Source organism: Phyllostomus discolor, chromosome 7 (assembly GCF_004126475.2).
Source record: "Phyllostomus discolor isolate MPI-MPIP mPhyDis1 chromosome 7, mPhyDis1.pri.v3, whole genome shotgun sequence".
Classification (NCBI taxonomy): domain Eukaryota; kingdom Metazoa; phylum Chordata; class Mammalia; order Chiroptera; family Phyllostomidae; genus Phyllostomus; species Phyllostomus discolor.
In genome coordinates this window covers 102,896,430-102,916,514 of record NC_040909.2, presented here as the reverse complement: position 1 = coordinate 102,916,514, position 20,085 = coordinate 102,896,430, and the positions used below count along the sequence as shown (strand labels likewise).

General features: G+C 39.3%; 1 protein-coding gene across 3 annotated transcripts in view; it reads right to left on the bottom strand.

Moving 5' to 3' along the window:
• The window catches only part of SULF1 (sulfatase 1), a 163,006-nt gene extending 159,726 nt beyond the window's left edge, over window positions 1-3,280 (bottom strand). For all 3 annotated transcript variants that reach the window (XM_028533688.2, XM_036031199.1, XM_036031200.1), the window contains exon 1: window positions 2,959-3,280. The gene's annotated coding sequence lies outside the window, so the exon portion shown is untranslated. The remainder of the gene's footprint in view (window positions 1-2,958) is intronic.
• Window positions 3,281-20,085: the final 16,805 nt, after the last annotated feature.

The following is a 20,085-nucleotide window of genomic DNA, read 5'->3' as shown; positions in this document are numbered from 1 at the left end:
AGTTTGTTCTATGCGCTCCATACAAAAATATTACACAGGGAAAGGGGGGCCAGATGTCTTGACCTGACCCTCTGGCTGGCCCCGTACACATGGCATTGGTTGGGGAAAGCTCAATACCCAGCATCAGGAATCCGATTTATGGATCTTTACAAGATAAACCATTTAAAATCTAAAACACAAAAGACCCAAGCTCTTACTCATTCCCATATGGATATACAGGTATAACTTAAGAAAAAATATGCCAAGTGTCATATTTGCCTCGTCTCTACTATTACCATGGAGGTGACCACAATGATGTCTCCAAGTCACATAAATTTCCTTAGAAAGAAACAGAGTAGATCCCCTTTCAGTTTTTTGATGAAGGTCCCTACTCATAAGTAACCTTGAGTTCAGGGACTACCTGGACTAATGTATGCTAATTTTTCATTCCACCATAAAGACGGGTTTTGTAACTTAATAAATCCAGCTTTCAGATCACTTTTCGCCTGGAGGATGTGTCCCCTTATGGTATGCTGGGAGAGTGGGATGCATCCTTGCGCAAACTGAGATCTGCACCCCAGTTATTCCTCACTTCCCCGAGCCAGGGATCCCTGGTGCTCAAACACTTTTACAGCTGTTAGAATACTGATGGGAAATTCATGTGTGTTACCAGCCGAAGGGCTGTCAGGAAGAAACCAAATGTCAAACTGAGGTATGTGGAAGTCACCATAAATATGCCTCTGAATGTTTACCATCTGGAACAGTAGATTCAGAATTTGACAAGAGACTGGGATTGCCCTGTGGGCACTGTCTTTCAAGCAGACCCTCTAAGTTTTGCTCAGTGACTTCATATTAGGGGGAATAATACACAACTTTGCCTTCCTATGGTGTGAATTTATTATTCTTCAGCACTTCCTTTCTTCTTTCCATCTTCCTCGCCCTGCTTACAACAGACGTGGGACAGGCAGGGGTGGGGCGTGATTCTCACACACTGTCAGACTCCTGGGCAGGCGGCCTGGTGGTCCATCTGCAACATTTGCAACATAAGCTTGTGGGCTCCAGTGGCTCCACAGCAACTTCCCTTTGTTAGATGCCATCGCGCTGCATCTCATCGAAAAGCCCATCTATGAGGAGGAACTTTACTTTCTTCAGAAATATTTCTGCGATAGTGAAAAATGGCATCACTAGTCAGCACTGTACCTGCCACATGCCATGTGTATAGTCCTAAGCCTGACTCGCCGTGGGCTAGTTGTTTGCTTTTCTGACCCTTTTTAAAAATACTGCAGCTCCATTGTAAAGCCAAAATGGAATGATTGGAATTCCCATAGACTTCAGCTTATGAATTTAGTCCTATTCAGGTTATGTCATATTGGAAATCGGCTGATGCTCAGTCTTAGTAATTGCATGGTTATTTAAGGGGACATTTTCTCATTGAACTAAGACCATAACCAGAGAACATTCTGAATCACAAGTAAACACTACGCTAAAATACTGTTTGAATCATTAAACATATCAACTGTCTGGTTGTAAAAAGTATATATAATGCAACTTGAAACATAATTTTATGGGCATCTTTATTCAGATGAATATAAAAATCACAAAGCGGGAGCCATAAATCCTGTTATACAACCTATTGCGCAGCTCCTGTTTCAGAATAGGAGCTTATATACCATATTATTCATTGGGTCTCTTCACCTGCGGCAGGTGACAACAGCGTTGGGTGTCCCTACCAAAAGGGAGAGTCCAATGGGAACCAGACCATGAGCTCCACGGGTGCATGAGGATTGATGTGGGAAGGCAAGTTGGCTAGGGTGCAAAGGGAGTAACTCACTGACTTACCTAGCCCGGCCAAACATTTGAAAACTGGAAACTTAATTTTTGATCCCTGTAAAAACAGGGCATCCATTCGAAAGGACTTTTTATGCCACAAACTGAACACGGTGTGGAAACCTCATTGTTGTGTTCAATTGGATTTTATTTTGGTGGGTGCTTTGGGCAGAGTGGTTCTGCTACTGGCTCCCCACTTACATGATGACAACTCATTTTATGTTGCTCAGGCACTGGATCGCCATTAATTTCTAATGACTAATTTATAATTAAAACCATTTTTTTTAAAAAAAGTTTGTTTATAACCAAGCCAGAAAATCTATTTACATTTAATTAACACTTCAGATAGCCTGTTTAAAACCCATAAATGTAGCGACTTTAATGATCCATTACAGAGATGCTGCTGCAGTTTTCAATGACTTGTAAAACTTTCACAAACAGATCTGCAAATGAATTACCGCCCACTGCTCCCCTGCAGCTGCTGAGGGCTAAGTTAAAGAGCCTGTTCCTACTTCCTCCTTTTCTGTTTCTCTTCTAGCTCTAAGCATTTTTGTTTTCAAGCTATTCTATCAGCTGCTCAGAGAGCAGCCGCTGCCCTTAGGGAGTTTTCAAAGTTTGGAGCCCATCTCCAAAACTGGTTAAAAACACTTTGGTCCTTCATAAATCAGATATAATCAACATTGCAAAAATCGGTTAGGAAAGCATTTCATCGCTGCCAGCCACTCAGGAACAGACCCCAGCAAGAATCTTTCTAAATGGAGTAGTAAAATGCAACAGTTTGGAAGTGAATTTTAATTTTGAAAGCTAAAATAAAGGCTTTCTCGGCCTTACCCATCCTTTACAACGTATAGCTCCCGTTTTGAGTATGTAACGAGGATGTTAAAGGGTGCAAACGCGGCTCCAAAAGACATTTTCGCAGCTTCACCTTCAAGAGCAAGGCAGGAGGAGTGTTAGTTCTACAAAGAGAGCCAAGCACCAAGCGACGCTCACTGTTATCTGTCAGCTGTACAATAGCAGCATTGAGAAGATAGTAACAACTGGCTTTGACAAGTGTGCTGGGCTAGCATTCCATTCAAACGGGAGAGAAGGGGAGAGAGAGAGAGAGGGAGAGAGAGGGAGAGAGAGAGAGAGGCAGGCATTCTTTGACTTTACCTGGAAAAAAAAACCTGCTTTCCTTGGGGCTGCAGAAAATGAATCCCTCCTCTTGTTCCACAAGCAAAGTCGTTCTGATGCTTGCAACTCTCACTTGGAGAAGACCACACAGCTCCAGCAAGGCAGCCTTCCTGCTCCTAATCCCCACTCGAACGTGATGACACACACTAACCCCAACCATCTGGTGAAACACGTCCTCAAGCACTCAGCACAGTGGTGTGTCAAGACGGGCTGCCCAATCCAATTGCTGGGGCTGGTGTCTCTCACCGACGGGAGGCTGAGGGCAGGGCTGAAGCGGGAGGTCTGAGAACTCCCGGTCAAGTAACCTGAGATTTGCTCAGAGAAAGGACTGCTATAAAGAGAGAAGTGGGAGGTGCCAACGAGAAGGTGGAGGGAATGGATTCTCCTGGTGGCCAGTTCTGCGTTACTTTTCTCAACTCCCAGAGCTCCCCGGGGACATTTAGGACCCTCCAAAGGAGGCAGAGAAACATGAAAATCTTTTCCTGCCAACCCAGTGAGGGCAATCTTCTCCGAGAGCACTCCCTTCCTGCCCTCAAAATAAAAGCTTCATTTTGACATCCTGATAAAGTGTTAATGTAGGAGCAGTTTGCACTGAAATGTGACATCTACATTTTGAAATCTAAACTCCTACCTTCCTTTGATTAGATCGGGGCTGCCTCCAACATTCCTTGGGAGGCAGGAGGTGGGGGTGCAGCAAAGAGCAGAAACTTCTCTATTCCCACATACAGCTTCACTGTTTGCCACAGGCTGAACTTCAGAAATAGTCAATGAAAATCATTTTAGTTTCTATGTGTGTAAAATAGCACGCGCACCCACAGATAGAGGTGGCTTTTTAAATCACTTGCTGCTTTCACAGACATCTCTTTGTAAAAGCACTTGGTACCAGAGGGCTGCATTCTGTCATTGATTATTTTTATTGGCTTCTAGTTAATTGCACTTATAATGTCCGTATCGCTCAAACAGCTCATTAACAATTTTGCTTTGAAATGTTTTCAATTTTGGGTCATTTTAATACCTCCTTCTTACATGCATTTTCCTTCTCTCTCTCTCTCTCTCTCCCTCTCTCTGTCTCTCTCTCCTCTAAAAGGTTTTATAAAACTAATTACTTTGATAGCAGTCTGAACCAGACAATGACTATACTTGTTACACCACCTTTAGGAGATATCTGAAAGTAAACTAACTGCTGCAAATCTCACCTTTTAAAAATTTAATCAGACTTCTAAGGAATTTTGAAAATCAGGAATTTGAAATATTATCAACTCCCTGACAATGTGTGAGAAGTCAACAATTAAAATTTTGAATTTCTATGAACTGTGAGGGGGACCACAGGAATAAAATCCCCCAAATTTAAACCTTCCTAAAGCATTAAAATCTAGACTATAAGTAGATAGCTATCTAATACTTAGAGCACCAGTAGCACAAACGGAATTATTTCAATATTTAGGAAAACTGACTTGACTAGCATGTTTTTTTTCCAGGAATTTTTATGTGATATTATGTTATGTTGCTTAAAAATGATTCCTGGTGCGATTTTTCTGAAGCACAGGATTAGAGAATTGTAAAGTTCAGACAGTCAGTTTTTCCTATCACTGGGCAGTAGGGAAGAAGGAGAGAAAAACAGAATGAGAGGCTGGAGTCCTGATTCATTTGCTCGGTTCCTTCCCAGAATTGATTAAGAGGTGTCCGTTTCACAATATATAGTATATGCATGAAACCACTACAACTAATCAGCTAAATCCAGATACATAATCAACACAGAGACATTCAGCAATGGCAAGGGGCACCTCGGGGCTAAAAGTTCCCTTGGGCACCATAAATTTTTAATTGTGCCAATTATTGTAAGGCAATTTTTTTCATTAAAAATTTTTTTTTGGTTATTCCAACCAGACTCATGTCTGGAAATCTGGATTACCTCAACTGCATAGATTTTGAAGACCCCGGAGACATTATTAAGGTAGTTTGCATTCTCTTAAACTGGAAATTGACTTACAAAAGTAAAACTTAAGAAACTGTGAAGGTGTTGAATCATGTTTTATCAACCCTGGTCTTGTAACACACCTTTTTAAAGACATTTCCCAAGTGTCCCTGGCTCTGACCTACGTTGTCGTTGAAAGTACTTTTTAACACACTTTGCTTCTAACTTAATTGTAAATCTTTTCATTAAATCTCAGTCACTGCTTTTCTTTGAGAACTCCAGCTATTTGTCCTACTTACAACATGTTTTTAAAAAGTACAAGTTGAGCAATAGCCACTGCCCACTTGCTGTGATCTTAATTCTTGCTCTCTGCAGTGTCTATAAACATTACCTTTGTAAAATGAGTCCACAACAACACATTTTTTTTTGGTTGATGTTCTGAAATGCTTTTGTTAGGGGAAAATCAACTCAAACAAAAACCTGAAGCTGGTGCTGTAGGATAAGTTCCCAGCTTTCCTCTCTCCCTAGCCAGCTTCAGTGCTCAGCGGTGTCAGTTTAGAAGTTAAGAATTTTCCATTACCTCCCTTCCTTTCTCCTTGCCATCTGCAAACAGTTTATTTTTCAAGGAAAAAAAAGTGAAATTGATTCTGTCTTGAAAGATCTAAACCTGAAATACAGCACATTCTAAAAGATGATATTCAGCATTTGAATGTAATGTTTGTTGATCAGGGTGAGGTTTTATGTGGAAGGAAGAGCTTTATCATAGGAATTAAGTAAGGATACTCCTAAAAATGAAAGATTAATTTAGGTAACGGTGATATTGAAAAATAGCCCCTCCTATTCTGTTCCCACCGTTAAAATGTCCCTTTACTTATTAGCGCCAATTAGTTTCCATGGTAACCGACCAGCCCTTGTAAACCCGCACTCTGAGCTTCACTCATCTTTGTCTAGACTGAGCTCACCACCCTTCTTCCTCCACAGATGGCAGTTTAGCTGGGTCTATATCTACAGCCATATCTTTTGCGCATATATAACTGGCACGTAAGTGCCCACATCCACTTTGTTACTGGTAGAGCGGTGGCCAAGGGAGATGCAAGTGGCATTTCATCCCCAACCTGCAAGGCCTGCATCTGCTGCCACACTAATTTTTCCCCCCGTGGTTATTGTTTCTTCCAGTCTTGTTCTATTATCAGCTGTTTGCTGCTCGTAATTTCTTTTCAGGGAAGCCAATACAGTATAATAAAAACCTCATTAAACAGACACACCTATCAGCCTCCAAGAAAGCCCTGAACTACCCCTTTTTGTTTAAAGAATCATTAAAGTAAAAAAGAAAAACCACTTGTTTGTCATGCTTGGAAAAAAGAGAACAAAGCCAACATAAAGGTTTACCAAGCCAGGGGGCTAATATGAAGATTTAATGCACTTAAGACACCATGGTTCCCCCTTGTGCTGCCCATTGGCCCAGAATCCCGACTCAGCACAGTAAACAAATGATCAGTGAGGCTGAGAGCACTCCTTTCACAGGGTGGGGAGGGAGGTAACCAAGGTCTGCAGCATCCTGGCTGTCACAGGTGGCCCTGTGCCACGGGAGTGTGGGCGGGCAGTACTGTTGAGTCTCCGCAGTTAGTGTGACTAGAGTAGAATCTGCCGTAGAGTGGGAACGACCTCAGCAAGGCACAGACGGGTTCTCATAATATGTGCTATCTTTACTTTGGACACAACTCAATTCTATTCAGTGTTATTTTGAGGTAAACCATCTCTTTCTTACAAGCATCTACAACCAACAGTGTAGAAGCCCATCTTTTGTGATGACCATGTTTCACCTTAGATAGAGTAAGATCAAAAGGTTGCATAAGATTTCTCCTCTTCATGTTACCTTTGCTACCACCAGCTTTCCAACACCTGTTTCGACATACAAGTAATAACAGAGAATAAGATTCCCCTAATGCTGATGAAAGACTTTATTCTTAAATTTGTTTCTCAGGTTGACTCCGAAGTTTTCTGTGGTCTAAGTATTAGTCAAGGAAAAGTTCTGATCACTAAGCAGATATCCCATCTGCTAGGTCATGGGATTGTGTGAAGCTTCTCATACACATGAATTCTTTGTTGGTAATGTTCCTTTTGATTTTTGTTTTCCTTAAATCAAGTGACAAATGTCATCTAAAACTCTACAATGTTAGAAGCATCCACAACAACTAGCCCATTGCTATTCATATTGTATAAAGTATCTGCAGAGGCTCAGTACGTCTTGTCATTTGGAACACCCTGCACTTCTAAATCATTCATGGCCGCACAGCTTCAGGCATTCACTTACTGTCCTTCACTCAACTTTACTGCTTTTAGTCACATTGAACCAAATACTTCTCAGAAAGAGAGGGGAAATTATTGCTTGTCAAATGAAGTCACATGCCGTGTGACCAGCATTAGACTTGCTCATATTTCCAATGACCACATAGCTATATGGGAGGTGACACTGGAGCCAGTGGTTCCCTTCATAGGAGATGAATGGTTGTATTACGGAAGTGACGTTCCTTCCCGGAAGCACAAGCCCAAGAATGCCGAAAAGGCACATGTAGCTGCCCTGTAAATAAAGCTGGGAGGGTGAGGTGGGGTGCTAAAGTACTTGGGACACAACGGTGACCCATAAAGAGGGTAATTGAATGAAAGATGCTACATCCAATAGAATATGACAAAAAGGTAGTAAAATTTATAAAAATCTATTTTCAATACATATTTGTAGAAATCAATGTTTGGGACCTTCTGTATTAGTCTTCATTTGAATAGATAATTAAATTTGAGACATAATATTAGGAAGTATGGAAACATTTGAATTTTGGTAATAAGAACTTGAGGTTTTGTTTGATCTCCCTGGAGGTGAGGTTGGGGATATTTCAGGTAGAGTATATCCTAAAGCTAATGAGTCAAATAGTTATCTTTCACTTGTTATACAGACATTCCCAAGTTGTGGTAACTAATGTGGGAAAAAAGTAGAAAATTGGGTGCAGGAAAGGACATCGTTTATGTCCAGGGAGTACAGAAGAAGCTCGCTTTTGGAAGGAATAACAGACAAATGGAAGGGGCTCAGAACAGGTCTCCCAAGGTGTGCCACTTTGACCTGCGGATTATTCTGGGATGAAGGCAGTCAAGACCCTGTGCACTTAAGAGAAACATTTACCTCTTCGTTAAAGAATTCACATTAGGAGCCTTGCCCACAAGAGTTATCACCAGAAGTAACTTTTTATGACCTATCTAGAGGGTAGGGCAAACTTCTAATTACTGAACATCTGCTCTTATCTTCCCAAGAATGACCTTCCTCCCCTTTGAAACTCCAAGGTGACTTACCTCATCCTTGGCTCAGAATGCCATGTACACCTCACACTTCCTTTCTGTCTCTGACTCTCCTGTATATGGGTTGCCATATGTATGTATGCAAGTAAATTTGATGCTTTTCTCTTGTAAATTTGTTAAATGTAAATTTCATTACTAGACCAGCCAAAAGAACCTTGGAGGGTAAAGGAAAAATTCCATCTCCCCTAGGAAAATGTAATCTCCTTATTTCAGAGATAAGAAAAGCAAGGCTTGGAAAGGATAAGGAATGTGTCAGTCATTGCATTATGGGATAAGTCCCATGATTCAAACTGTTAGTTCACATATTTTTCTCTCCACAGTAACAGACACTTTTACTGGAAACAATTCAAAAGGCAAAGATTCTCCTAAACTGGAGTGATTATATTTTATTGGTGTTACATTACATAATTTGAGAAGTTACAGTGAATTCATATGCACAAAATACCTTTATTTATACAGTATTTCTTTTTTAAGCCACCTGAGTGCTCAAAGACATGAAAAAATGTTAGGTAGATATAATTATAAATGCAACAGAGCTTTACTTAAAACTATTAGCTAAATAGTTTTAAGTAAACTATTTCCCTTCTGATTTCCCTTCTTACTTTCATGTGTGTTCCCCCCGCCCCCATACGTAGGATTAGAGATTTGGGGATATGTCAATGAGATTGATACTGTATTGATTTTGGAAGAAATGGACATCAGATCCTGAAATGAGGTTTTCCCTTGCTAGGGCCACAAATAATTGGGACTTAGGGCAGGAACATGTCCCTATCATTTGCTCAATGTCTGGAAAATTAACACAGGTTTATTGGCCCTCAGCCAGAATCATATTTTTTTAAAAGAATTTTATTTATTTATTTTCAGAGAGGGATGGGAGGGAGAGGGAGGGGGAAGAGAGAGAGAGAGAGAGAGAGAGAGAGAGAGAGTGAGAGAGAAACATCAATGTGTGGTTGCTGGGGGTTCATGGCCTGCAACCCAGGGATGTACCCTGACTGGGAATCGAACCTATGACCCTTCGGTTCGCAGCCCACGCTCAATCCACTGAGCTACACCAGCCAGGGCCTGAGATCATATTTTTAAAAGTTAGAGTTCACTGCTTTTCTGACATTTATTTGAAAACTTTAAAGAGTAAAGCTGAGCCTCAGACAAATTGAAGAATTGACAAAAATTAGTGGCAGAATATCACTGAGTCAATACAATAGAAGACAATAGAAAATGGATATGCAGGGCAAAAGTAATTCCATAAAAAAACAAACAAAAACTGTTGTTAGTGAAAAAAAGGCAGGGGTGCGGGACAGGGGGAGTAGTTTTCTTTTCTTAATCCCCGAGCCAATCCATTTTAAAATTGCAAACTCTTTGGGAGCAAAAACTGTGTGTTATTCATCTTTGTATCCCTTCTCTCTAGGACTTCTCACAGTGCATTTACATGACAGTGTGGAGGAAAGAGGGGTCGCATATTAAACCTGACAAGCTCAAGGGATGCTTGCGTGGCTGGTCTCACAAACCCAGAGACCCGAGTAATTACACAGGTTGGTGTGAATGTAAAAAATTCTGAATAAAAGCAGATCATGGTTTGTAGTCACATCCTAGGCCTGTGGCTTCTTTACCTTTGAAATTATCTACTGTCTTTATGCATCTGAGATAACATACCTTTGAAATGTCAGAGTAATCTCCTTTTCCAGAGCCTTCAGGGTACAACCTCTGTGTCAGAGCAGGAGACCACAAAACCCCTCACTGTTATCTTGTTCTCTGCATACCATCTCTATGTGCTGGAAATGTGAATTATTAACTACCCTACGCCCACTGATGTAAAAGTATGTATCTCTTAGTTTCGTTTATCTTATCCCAGAAATTTCCCCACTCTGCTTCCTCCTGCTTTCCTAATCTACCACCTATAAGTTTTGTGTAACCATCTTCACGTCTCCTGCTTTGGTCCTACTGTGTAGAATGAGCTACAAAACTACCATTCTCAAGAGCATTTTGTCAATCCACTGAGCTTTTGCTGCCTGGCAGTTGTCGTCAGTTGGGCTCAAGTAACACCCTTCTAAGACTTTTTCTTAGGTTGGATGTACTTTTGTTGACAACAGATCTTCAATGAAAAGTTTCCAATGCTGGTGGGTTGCTTGTCTTGAATTTCCAAGTGCTGCTTGAACAACATAGCTCAGCTTGTCTAAGGAGGTTAAGTAGTTAGCTTGAAGGCCCTTACGTCTGAGTATGTAGCTGCCCTGCTGGGTGCATAGCTATTCATAAGCAGGATATAGTCCCTCGCATACCTGCCTTTCTCATTTTTAGGAAGGTAATATGGTTCTAGTACTCACTAACATTACTGGGAAGCAAGTTCTTCCGTAAAAGTTCTAGTAACAGATGGTAAACAGCTGCACACTGATACTTATTACTATTACAGCCTTTACCAAGAAACCAAAACTTACAGATGTTAATAAAAATTCGGGTTTCCGTAAATATATAGTTTTTTAAATAAGCAGCAATCTTCAGTTGCTTACGCAGTAGGCCAAAGTAATTCCTGCAAGTTAAATAAAAGCTGAGATTTTTGTTAGATTTTTTTAAGAAGGATATCCAACCAATTACCATTATTAACCTATCCTTAATGCCAGTTTTTCTTAGTTATAACGCAGTAAGACAGGCAAAAACCACAATTGTATAAAAGAAAAATTCTGCTTCTTCTTCTCTTAATATTTGTAAAATGTAGTTTGCTTGTTATTTTGACAACCTCAATTTTTTTCACATTGGCTAAGTTTCCTAGGAAGACTGTCAAAAGAACAGTCACAATATTTTTGCAGTTGCTTTAAAAGGCAGATTTGTCAAGTATTTTCCAATAAACCTCTTTTTAAAAAAATAGGATACCCCTAGCCATCGTTAACTCTTTCTTATGCTAAGTAGCTCTTTCTGGCTTAATTTAACAGAAGCCTTGATTTCAAGTGTAAATATGTCAGAAGCTAAAGTTGAAGTAGTTTATTTCCTCTCTGATCTGCAGCAATGCCGATATCCAATTAATGGTTTAATTGCCCCTAATGTCATCAATTACAACGCTAAAGCCAGAAGCTATAAAACAATGCACTAGAGGTTTGTTACTATGATTTTTATCTTTTTAAACAAACAAAATTGTTTTTAAAACTCTATCTTTTGAAAGAATTTTATTTTTAAAATATATTTAATTTTTTCCTGTTAAAGTAAACCTTGCATGCATTGGCCTGTCTTTTTATTTAAAGCTATTGCTCCTTATTTAGTCTTGCCTTTTTTCCCCTGACCTATACTATTAAAAGGATTTTGTTCTCCTAAATTCTTACCGTAATAATAATAGCTAATAGTTTTGGAACACTCACTAGCAGTGAGGCTTTTTAATGTATTCATCAAATTAATTTAATTAACCCTCAGAATACCTATGAAGAATATCCTATGTTATCTGTATTGTATACACAAAAGACTGAAATTTAGAAATATAAAGTGCCCTACTCCAGGTCAAACACCCGGCAAGAAGCAGATCCTGTATTTGAACCCCTCCCTTCAGAGTTTATATTGCTAATGACCTTGTCCTTATTTCAACTTTCTAATTTCCACTTATGAGGATTTTAAGATGGTAGGGTTGTTTATCAAGTCTCTATCACTTTGCTAAAGCCTAGCTCCCCTCATGTTTCTCTATGTGTGTATGAAGTCTAAGGGAACCTTATACAAGGAGAGGCTTTCTGTGAATTATAGAAATGACTCCCCACTAATGCTCTGAAATGAGAGCTGCAAATGAACCCTGCTCAGAACAAGACAACAGGCCCAAAATGGAGCCACTTACGCTAAGCCCCACAGCACCAAACTGAGAAGTAAGTTAATTATAGTTTTTGCCCTTTCAGAAATGAAATCTTAAACCAGTCTACTAAGAATCTCCTGATCACCACTAGTGAGATAATCTGCCTGATAGACCCCTGCCATCCCCTAAAGAAAAGTAACCTTGCAATAACCAATCCACTTTTTTTGGTCTAGTATAAATTCTTTGCTCCTGCTCCCTTTTGCTTATAAAAAAATCATTTTTTACAGCTCCTTGGAGCTGCTTTCTCTCTGCTAGACTGCATGCTGCCTGATTCATGAATCATAAACCAATAAGATCTTTAAAATTTACTCAACAGAATTTTTGTAATAACCTTAGAGAAGAATTTTCCTACAATGAATGATCTATCTCTTGCATTCAATGGGAGGGAATTTCATTCCCTCATCTAGCCAACCCAAGGGCACCGGAGCACTTAGGACCCGGAAGATGCTCAGGTAATACTAAATAATGTGCAGGCAAGTACACTGACCTATGTACACCTGCACTCCCTACATCAGATACTCAGGCATCTTTCATTTTCCTAAGCCTTGACATCTTCTCCAGGGCCTAAAAGTCATAGACATTTGAAATTTAAAAATGTGGCAAATATCCCCATGGAAGCCCTTAAATCCCATTCATAATCATTTCAACTCCTTTAATTAATCCCAGGGGAATTTTAATTGCATGCATTACTTTCTCAGGATGACACCATGCATGATGCTTCATTTGGACCAAAAGTGAGTTCTAATCCCCCAAAGATGTTTGATAACAGTTTAAGTTATTGTGAACTCAATTATGAGATTATACATTAGATTTAAAAGTGGCCAAAGGGTAAACGTAAAAGGTTCTAGAATTTTGAAATGAGAATGTTTGAACACTTCAAGTGGCACTTTAAAGCTTTCTGCAACCCCTATGGCACTTAAGGATCTCCCACCAGGCAGCCATATACTAGCAAAGTATGGCTCCCAAATTCCCTCCCCCTACCCCCAGCCCCCAGATAATTCTGGAAACTTTCACTTTTGGTCAAATCTTCTATTTCCTTTGTTCTGATGTTGTAGACCCTCCTGGGGGGAGAACAGACAGTGCCTAGCTTGTGAAGTTCTTCAAACGCCACACAGAAGTGTCCTCAGCTCCCCACTGCATGGTTCTATGGGACTCTGTGACTGAGAAGGGACTACAGAGACTGGCCTTGCTGACAGTCTGGGGCCATGATTATCTTGAGATTCATCCTTTATTACTTTTCTTCCTCCCATATCTTAATGGCCCAGGAACCGGCATGGACTTGGACAGGTTCTAGAGGATTGCTCTAGCTCATATGTTTTTTTCTCTTCAGGGCAACAGATTTGATGATCTCCCAAAACCTTTCTACACAAACTTGCTGTGGTTTCAGGTATGCTCCCTAGGCCACAAGGTGCAGGGTGGATTTACAGGGACCTGCCAGGAGGCCACCAGAAGCAATGGAACTGAAAGTGTTGAAAACCTGAATCTGAGACTTGGCAATGGAGATGGAAGGGTGCAGGTGGATACAAAGACCATGTGGAGGAAAGATCAACACATTTACTGACTAGAGAGAGATCTTGGATGAAGGAAAATACTGAGTGAAAGATGACTGCAACCTGTCAGAGTTGAGTGCACTGGCCGTCCACGTGGCTTCAGGAACTCATATCCCCTGGGTTTTGGATTCTGTAAATTCAGATGATTAGCTAACATGGTACAAGAGAAAAGCAGCAGATGGGAAATGTTTTCAGGAAGAAATGATGAATGTGTTAAGCATGAGATGATGGTGAGAGAGTTGGCAATATCTGTCTCTGAGCTCAGGAGAGAGGCGAGGACTAAAAAAATGCAAGCTGGATGATTGCATGTGGACAGCTATAGCTGAAGCTTCTGAGAGAGGAAAGATATGAAGATCAGGTCTCTGCTCAAGGACTAAGATTGAAAGAAGCATTTCTTTTTGACATAGGAGAATACAGGAAGGTTTTAAGAAGCCCTGACTATCAGTAGCATCAAATATTACGAGTTGCCAAAGAAAACGCAGATGGTTGGGCTTCACAGTAAATAAATAATTTTTTAGAATCCTCTTTTATCTTGGTCTATTTGTTTCATCTTGTTTTTTTTCTCTCAATTTTTTTTCTTTTCCTTTCCCTTCTCCCCTTCTTCTCCTTTAATTTTTCTATATTTTGGTATCATATATATACATATGTATATGTATATACATATGTATATATATATATATAAATTTGCCTTTTTAACCACTTAAAATTGTACAATTTAGTGACAACAACTACATTCATCATGTTGTGCAACCATCATCACCATCTAGTTCCAGAACATTTTCATCAACTCAAGAGATAACCTCAACTTCGGTCAGGTAGCTCTGATGATTAGAAAATTGTCCTGATACACCATAGTTGCAGGTTTGATCTTCAGCCAGGGCACATATAAGAATCAAACAATGAATGCATCAATAAATTGAACAACAAATCAGTGTCTTTCTTTGTTTCTTTCTGCCCCTAAAACCAATAGAAAAAGGAGGTATCCTCATTTACATGAAGCAAAATGCCATAAAGCATTCACTTCCCATTTCTCCCTCTCCACAGCCCCTGCCATCACTGGTCTGCCTTCTGTCACTATGGATTTGCCTATTCTGGATATTTCATATAAATGAGTTCATATAATACGTGGTCTTTTATGTCTGGCCTATTTTATTTAGCATAATGTTTTCAAGATTCATCCATGTTGTAGTATGTATCAATATGACATTTCTTTTTATGGACAATTAATATTGCATTGTATGGATATACCACATTTTATTTATCCATTTATAAATCAGTGGATATTTAGCTATATGCACAATGCTGTTCTAAATATTTGCATACCAGTTTTGTGGGGACATATGTCTGTATTTCTGTATTTCTCTTGAGTATTTACCTAGGAGTAGAATTGCTGGGTTGTATAGCAATTCATATTTATTTATTTGTTTGTTTATTTATTTATTTATAGAGGGGGGAAAGGAGGGAGAAAGAGAAGGAGAGAGAAATATATGTGAGAGAGACATCAATCAGTAGTCCCTTGCCTGTGCCCTGTGGGGGACTGAACCTGCAACCCTGGTATGTACCCTGACCAGGAATCAAACTGGTGACCTTTTGCTTTGCGGGTTGATGCCCAACCAACTGAACCACACTGGTCAGTGTTGTATGCCAATTATTTGTTTGATTCATTGCAGAACCACCAAATTGCTTTCTACAGTTTATGTTCTTATCACCATTGTATGAAGGTTTCAGTTTCTCTACATTCTCACTAATGCTTGCTGTTTCAGTTTTATATGTTTAAATTTAAGCCATCCTAGTGGGTGTATCATTGTGGTTTTGATTTGCATTTCCTTAATAGCTAATGATATTGAGCATCTGTTTATATGTTTGTTTGACAATTGATATCTTCTTTGAATGCCTATTCATGTTCTTTGCTCATTTTTAAATTGGGTTATTTGAATTTTTGATGTTGAGTTGTAAGAGCTCTTTATATATTAAGGATACTAGACCTCTCATCTCCTTTTGGACTGGGCTCTGGAGAAAATGTGGAAGTTAACTTGGTGGAAAGTCATGTGGAGATCTTTCTGGGCAAAGAGCTCAGTGCACACCTGTTGACGTAGTCTGCTCAGGCTGCCATAACAGAATACCACAGACTGGGTGGCTAAAACAACAGACATTTATCTTCTCACAGTTTTGGGGGTCAGAATTTTGAGATCAGGGTACCAGCTATGTCACATTCTGGTGAGAGCCTTCCTCCTGGCTTCCGGATGGTTGCTTCTCTTGGTGTCCTCACATGACAGGGTGGGGTGGGGAGGAGGGAGAGAAAGAGAAGAAGAAAGAGACAGAGAGTCTCTGCTCTATAAGAGCATCCACCCATCATGAGGATTCCACTCTTATGACTGCATCTAAACCTAATTATGTCCCAAAGACCCCATCTCCAAATGCCATTGCATTAAGGGTTAGGGCTCTAACATATGAATTTTGGGGCACACGAACATTCAGTCCATAGCACCTGCCAAAGTTCTGTGGGGGGAAGGGGCATAGTGATTGAGTGCTGTTGGATCACAGGGATCCCCGAGGAGTCTGCTCCCAAAGAGGCTGGTGCCAGATCATGAAGACCAGCGCTTCTCAATCCTAGCATGCACAAGAATCACCCAAGGTCTTGTAAAATGTAGTGCTGATTCAATAAGTCTAGGAAGAGGTAGGGATTCTGCATTTCTAAGTTCCCAGGTGATACTGATGTGGTAGCAAGGACATAGAGCCCCAACGAGCCTGCTAGAGACAGTGATGTTTTTCTAACAGTGATCAGTTATTGAATGGTTTGAAAAAGGAGAGTAAGAAGATCAACTTTGAGATTGTAAAAGAAGCACTCTAGTTGCTTGGTGGAAAATATATTAGAAGAGGACAAAGGCATGGGGAAAGAGTAGCTGAATTATGTTTAAGTACATTAAGGTCCATCTATTCATAGAGCAGAATGTTCTATGAATAATAACAATGGTTATGAAGACATTTTCATGACATGGGAAAATATTTATGATATAATAGTAAATAAAAAGGCAGAAATCAAAATTATATACACAAGTTGCTTACAACTTTGTAGAACAATGCATGTAAGAGGAAGCAAATGTACCAAATTCTTAACAGAGCCTCTTGGGAAGGATGATGGGTAATTCTTATTCTTTATGTTTTTCTCTGTATCATTTTTTCTAGCATTTTTATTCTGATATTTTATTTGTTTAAATTGCTCTCTGAATAAGTGAATATTACCAACATTATTGGGTAACCAAAGACCCACACATTTCTCTCTCCGAACTTTAAATCTCTATCAGAACTGCAGCTCTAATACAGTAAAATAGGAACGCGGCTGAATTCATTTCCTGGCCCTTCTTAAGGTGCCATGCTGTTGCTGGTTGCCAATTTCACACATGCTATTTCTGTCCATTCAGAGCTGACAGCTTGGATTTCCCCCTCCATTGTAATAGCTGTTCTCTCTTCTGGCTTCCCCAGGCTTGCATTTGGTAACCTTTGCCCTTTTATTTGGTACAAGCCAAAATGCCATCTTTGGAAAACTAATGTACCAGAGAAAATGGTAGCACGAAGCCACATAACCTACTATTTTTTTTTCTTTTCTGTTTGTAAAGGTTATTATTAGAGCTCATTTTAGAGAATTTCAAATCCATTCAAATTATCATGGGTTTAATTTTTTCTAATGGAAGCAAGTCTTTTGATGTTTGGGTTTAGAAAGCTGCCTAGCCTCTTTAGAGTTCAAATTTTCATACATTGGCACAATTGATCAAAGACTTTATTTTAAGATGGAGAGAAAAGGCAATTTACCTATAGTTGTTTTGTATTTTCAACATTATTATTATATACTTTTTTCCTCAACCATCTCCCTGTTTGAAGATCTACTTTTTTACTAACATATATTGGCTTCACCTTCTTTTTGATCATGAGAAGCCATCTGGAAACAATTGAGAGTGACGTCACAAATACAGCATTATGATTTCAATGTAAGATCAAAGAATAAAAAGAAAGAAGTCGAGGAGTGGAGAAGCTTGATTTAACCTTTAAGCACAAATATCTAATAGGGTAGAAAGACACAAGAAAATATGATAAAATGAAAGGATTATTGATGGGCAGTAAAGTAAATGTAGTTGGTTTACCTTGAAGTTCAAGTTGGTTAATAAACTGGCACCCATTTTTATATTAATTATAGGAAAAAGAAAAAATAACAGTTATCCAGGGTCAGCCTGACAAGCAATGCCAAAGTTAGAAAGACTTTGTAGCACTGGGTTTGGCAGAGTGTCCTGGAGCTACGGAAAAAGACTTAAAACTGGGGCTAAAGGTCATAAGCAAGGACAATAGACCTGGAATTTGGAGGAATTCATACTCTACTAAAGAATTCCTAGACCTCTCATGAAAATAACAGATTGCCCAGTCACCAGAGAAACAGAGAACTAAAACTAAAGCTAAAACTAAGCCAACCCTGGAGAATATGTAGATGATTAAAATGGGAGAATTAGGGAGTAGAAAAGAGTAAGAATGTAGATTCTTGATGTGAGTGATCCTAAAATTACAGCTCGTACAAGAAGGGTGTCCTTGTACCTCTAGAAACGGACTGTTCTTTAGAATGTTAGCTCATTCTGGGTAGAAACGTTTTTCATAGCTATTGAGAATGTTATCTTGTATGTATGGATTTCAGCCAGAAGCTAAAGGAGGTGAGTGATTTCAGGGAGGTGATGTGTCTGGCAAGGCATAAGGACTTTGCTTTGGGGAAATCGGAAAGCAGCCACTCCAAAACTCCTTTCCTGCTGTTTAAATCAACAGTCCTGCATTTTCCAGGACCTTTCCCAAACAGATTTATATAACTTGTTAATATCACTTTTAATATAAAGGTGATTTATTTAAAACATCCTTGAGTGCTATTTAATTTTAATATCTTTACAGAATTTCTTTATACCAATATATTTAGTTATTCACTTAAAAATGAATTTGGGATTGAGTGTTCCAATCTAGGTTTGGAAAATATGGTCACTGTACTAGTTCACAAACTTCCTTTGACAACCAAGTTAAGACCAAGCAGATTTTTTCACTTAGTTGGTTGCTGTTATACTTATCACCATAGAAGTTATTAAAATATTCCATTAAAGGCATTATTTAATGTACTATTTATTTCTAACCTTTGATTTTCTTGTTCTTTTTTATGTAATTACAACATGCCCCAAATGAAACACCAATAGAACCTTACTTTTTAAGGTAAAAATATAAGTGGTCATACCTATGCAAAACCTGACAGTTAGAAGAAACACACACAAAAGCACATTCTACTGCCCTTTATTTGATGTGAGAATTTTTTAAACACCCAGGAAAAGCAAACATATGTTTTGTGTGCCCATTCCTACAACAATGGAAGTTCATAAACAGATGGCCACGATCTTCTTCTGAACTTGGTCAAGACATCAGAATCCTTCTCAGCACAATATTCCAGAAGACACTAACAATTGATCGTAGTTTGCACGTGAGTCTAAAAAACATTTGCCTAGCTGGCTTTAAATGAAGAGCAGTCCGCTTCTGTTGATAATTTTGAAGAAGGATATGTGGTTTTATTTAGAAATGGAATGATTTCATATTTTTGCTTAAATACAACTATATAGGCAAGACATTCCTGGTTTGCAAATGTTCCATTTGTAGGTTCCTTAAAACTCATCACCTATGGAAACAGCAGTTGGCAGTGGGAGGACAAGCAGGGCCGGCAGAGAATACTTTACTTAGTTCTATCAACATAGCAGAACAGTTAAGAACCAAGACGTGTAGAGTGAGATGCACCTGGCTTTAACTTTCTTCTTGATCATACAGTAAATTGGATAAGTTCTTATTTTTAAGCCTTGGTCCCCTCATTTTCAAAATGGGGGTTATTTTTTAAATTAAATATGGTAGCTCAAGCAAAGCATATTGTTTGGTGTATGATACATAATAAACCTTCCATAATTGTTATCTTTGGTTAACTGAGAAATTGTTATTTCTTTTCCTAGTGAAATAAAGACAATACCACTCAATTCTAAACTTTTCCCCCAATAGGATCCTTGGAACACTTGTCTAATTAGACACCACCAGGATCACAGAGGGTGCTGACACAATGCTGGTGGTACAAAAAGCAGTGTTCTAGGAATGATAAGCCATAGGCCCTAGGTCCTGCTTAGTCTGCAACAAATGGTTGAGCAAGTTATTTAACTTTACAGGGTCCTCAGTAGCCCACATGTAAATTTATGATATAAGGTATTATGATATTAGATGGTATTATTTTAGAGGAATTTGGAAATCGGGAAATCAGTGCACTAAGTCTCGTCCACTCTCTCTTTGATGAGGTCCTTTGATCCCCTCTTTTCACTCTTCTCGGGCACTTACTCCCACACTCTGAGTCAATCTACCCAGGTCATACAGAGTCAAGTGTTAGTCTAACAGTGTGGTGATTGTGGGGAGGCGGGGTGGGTTGGGTGGAG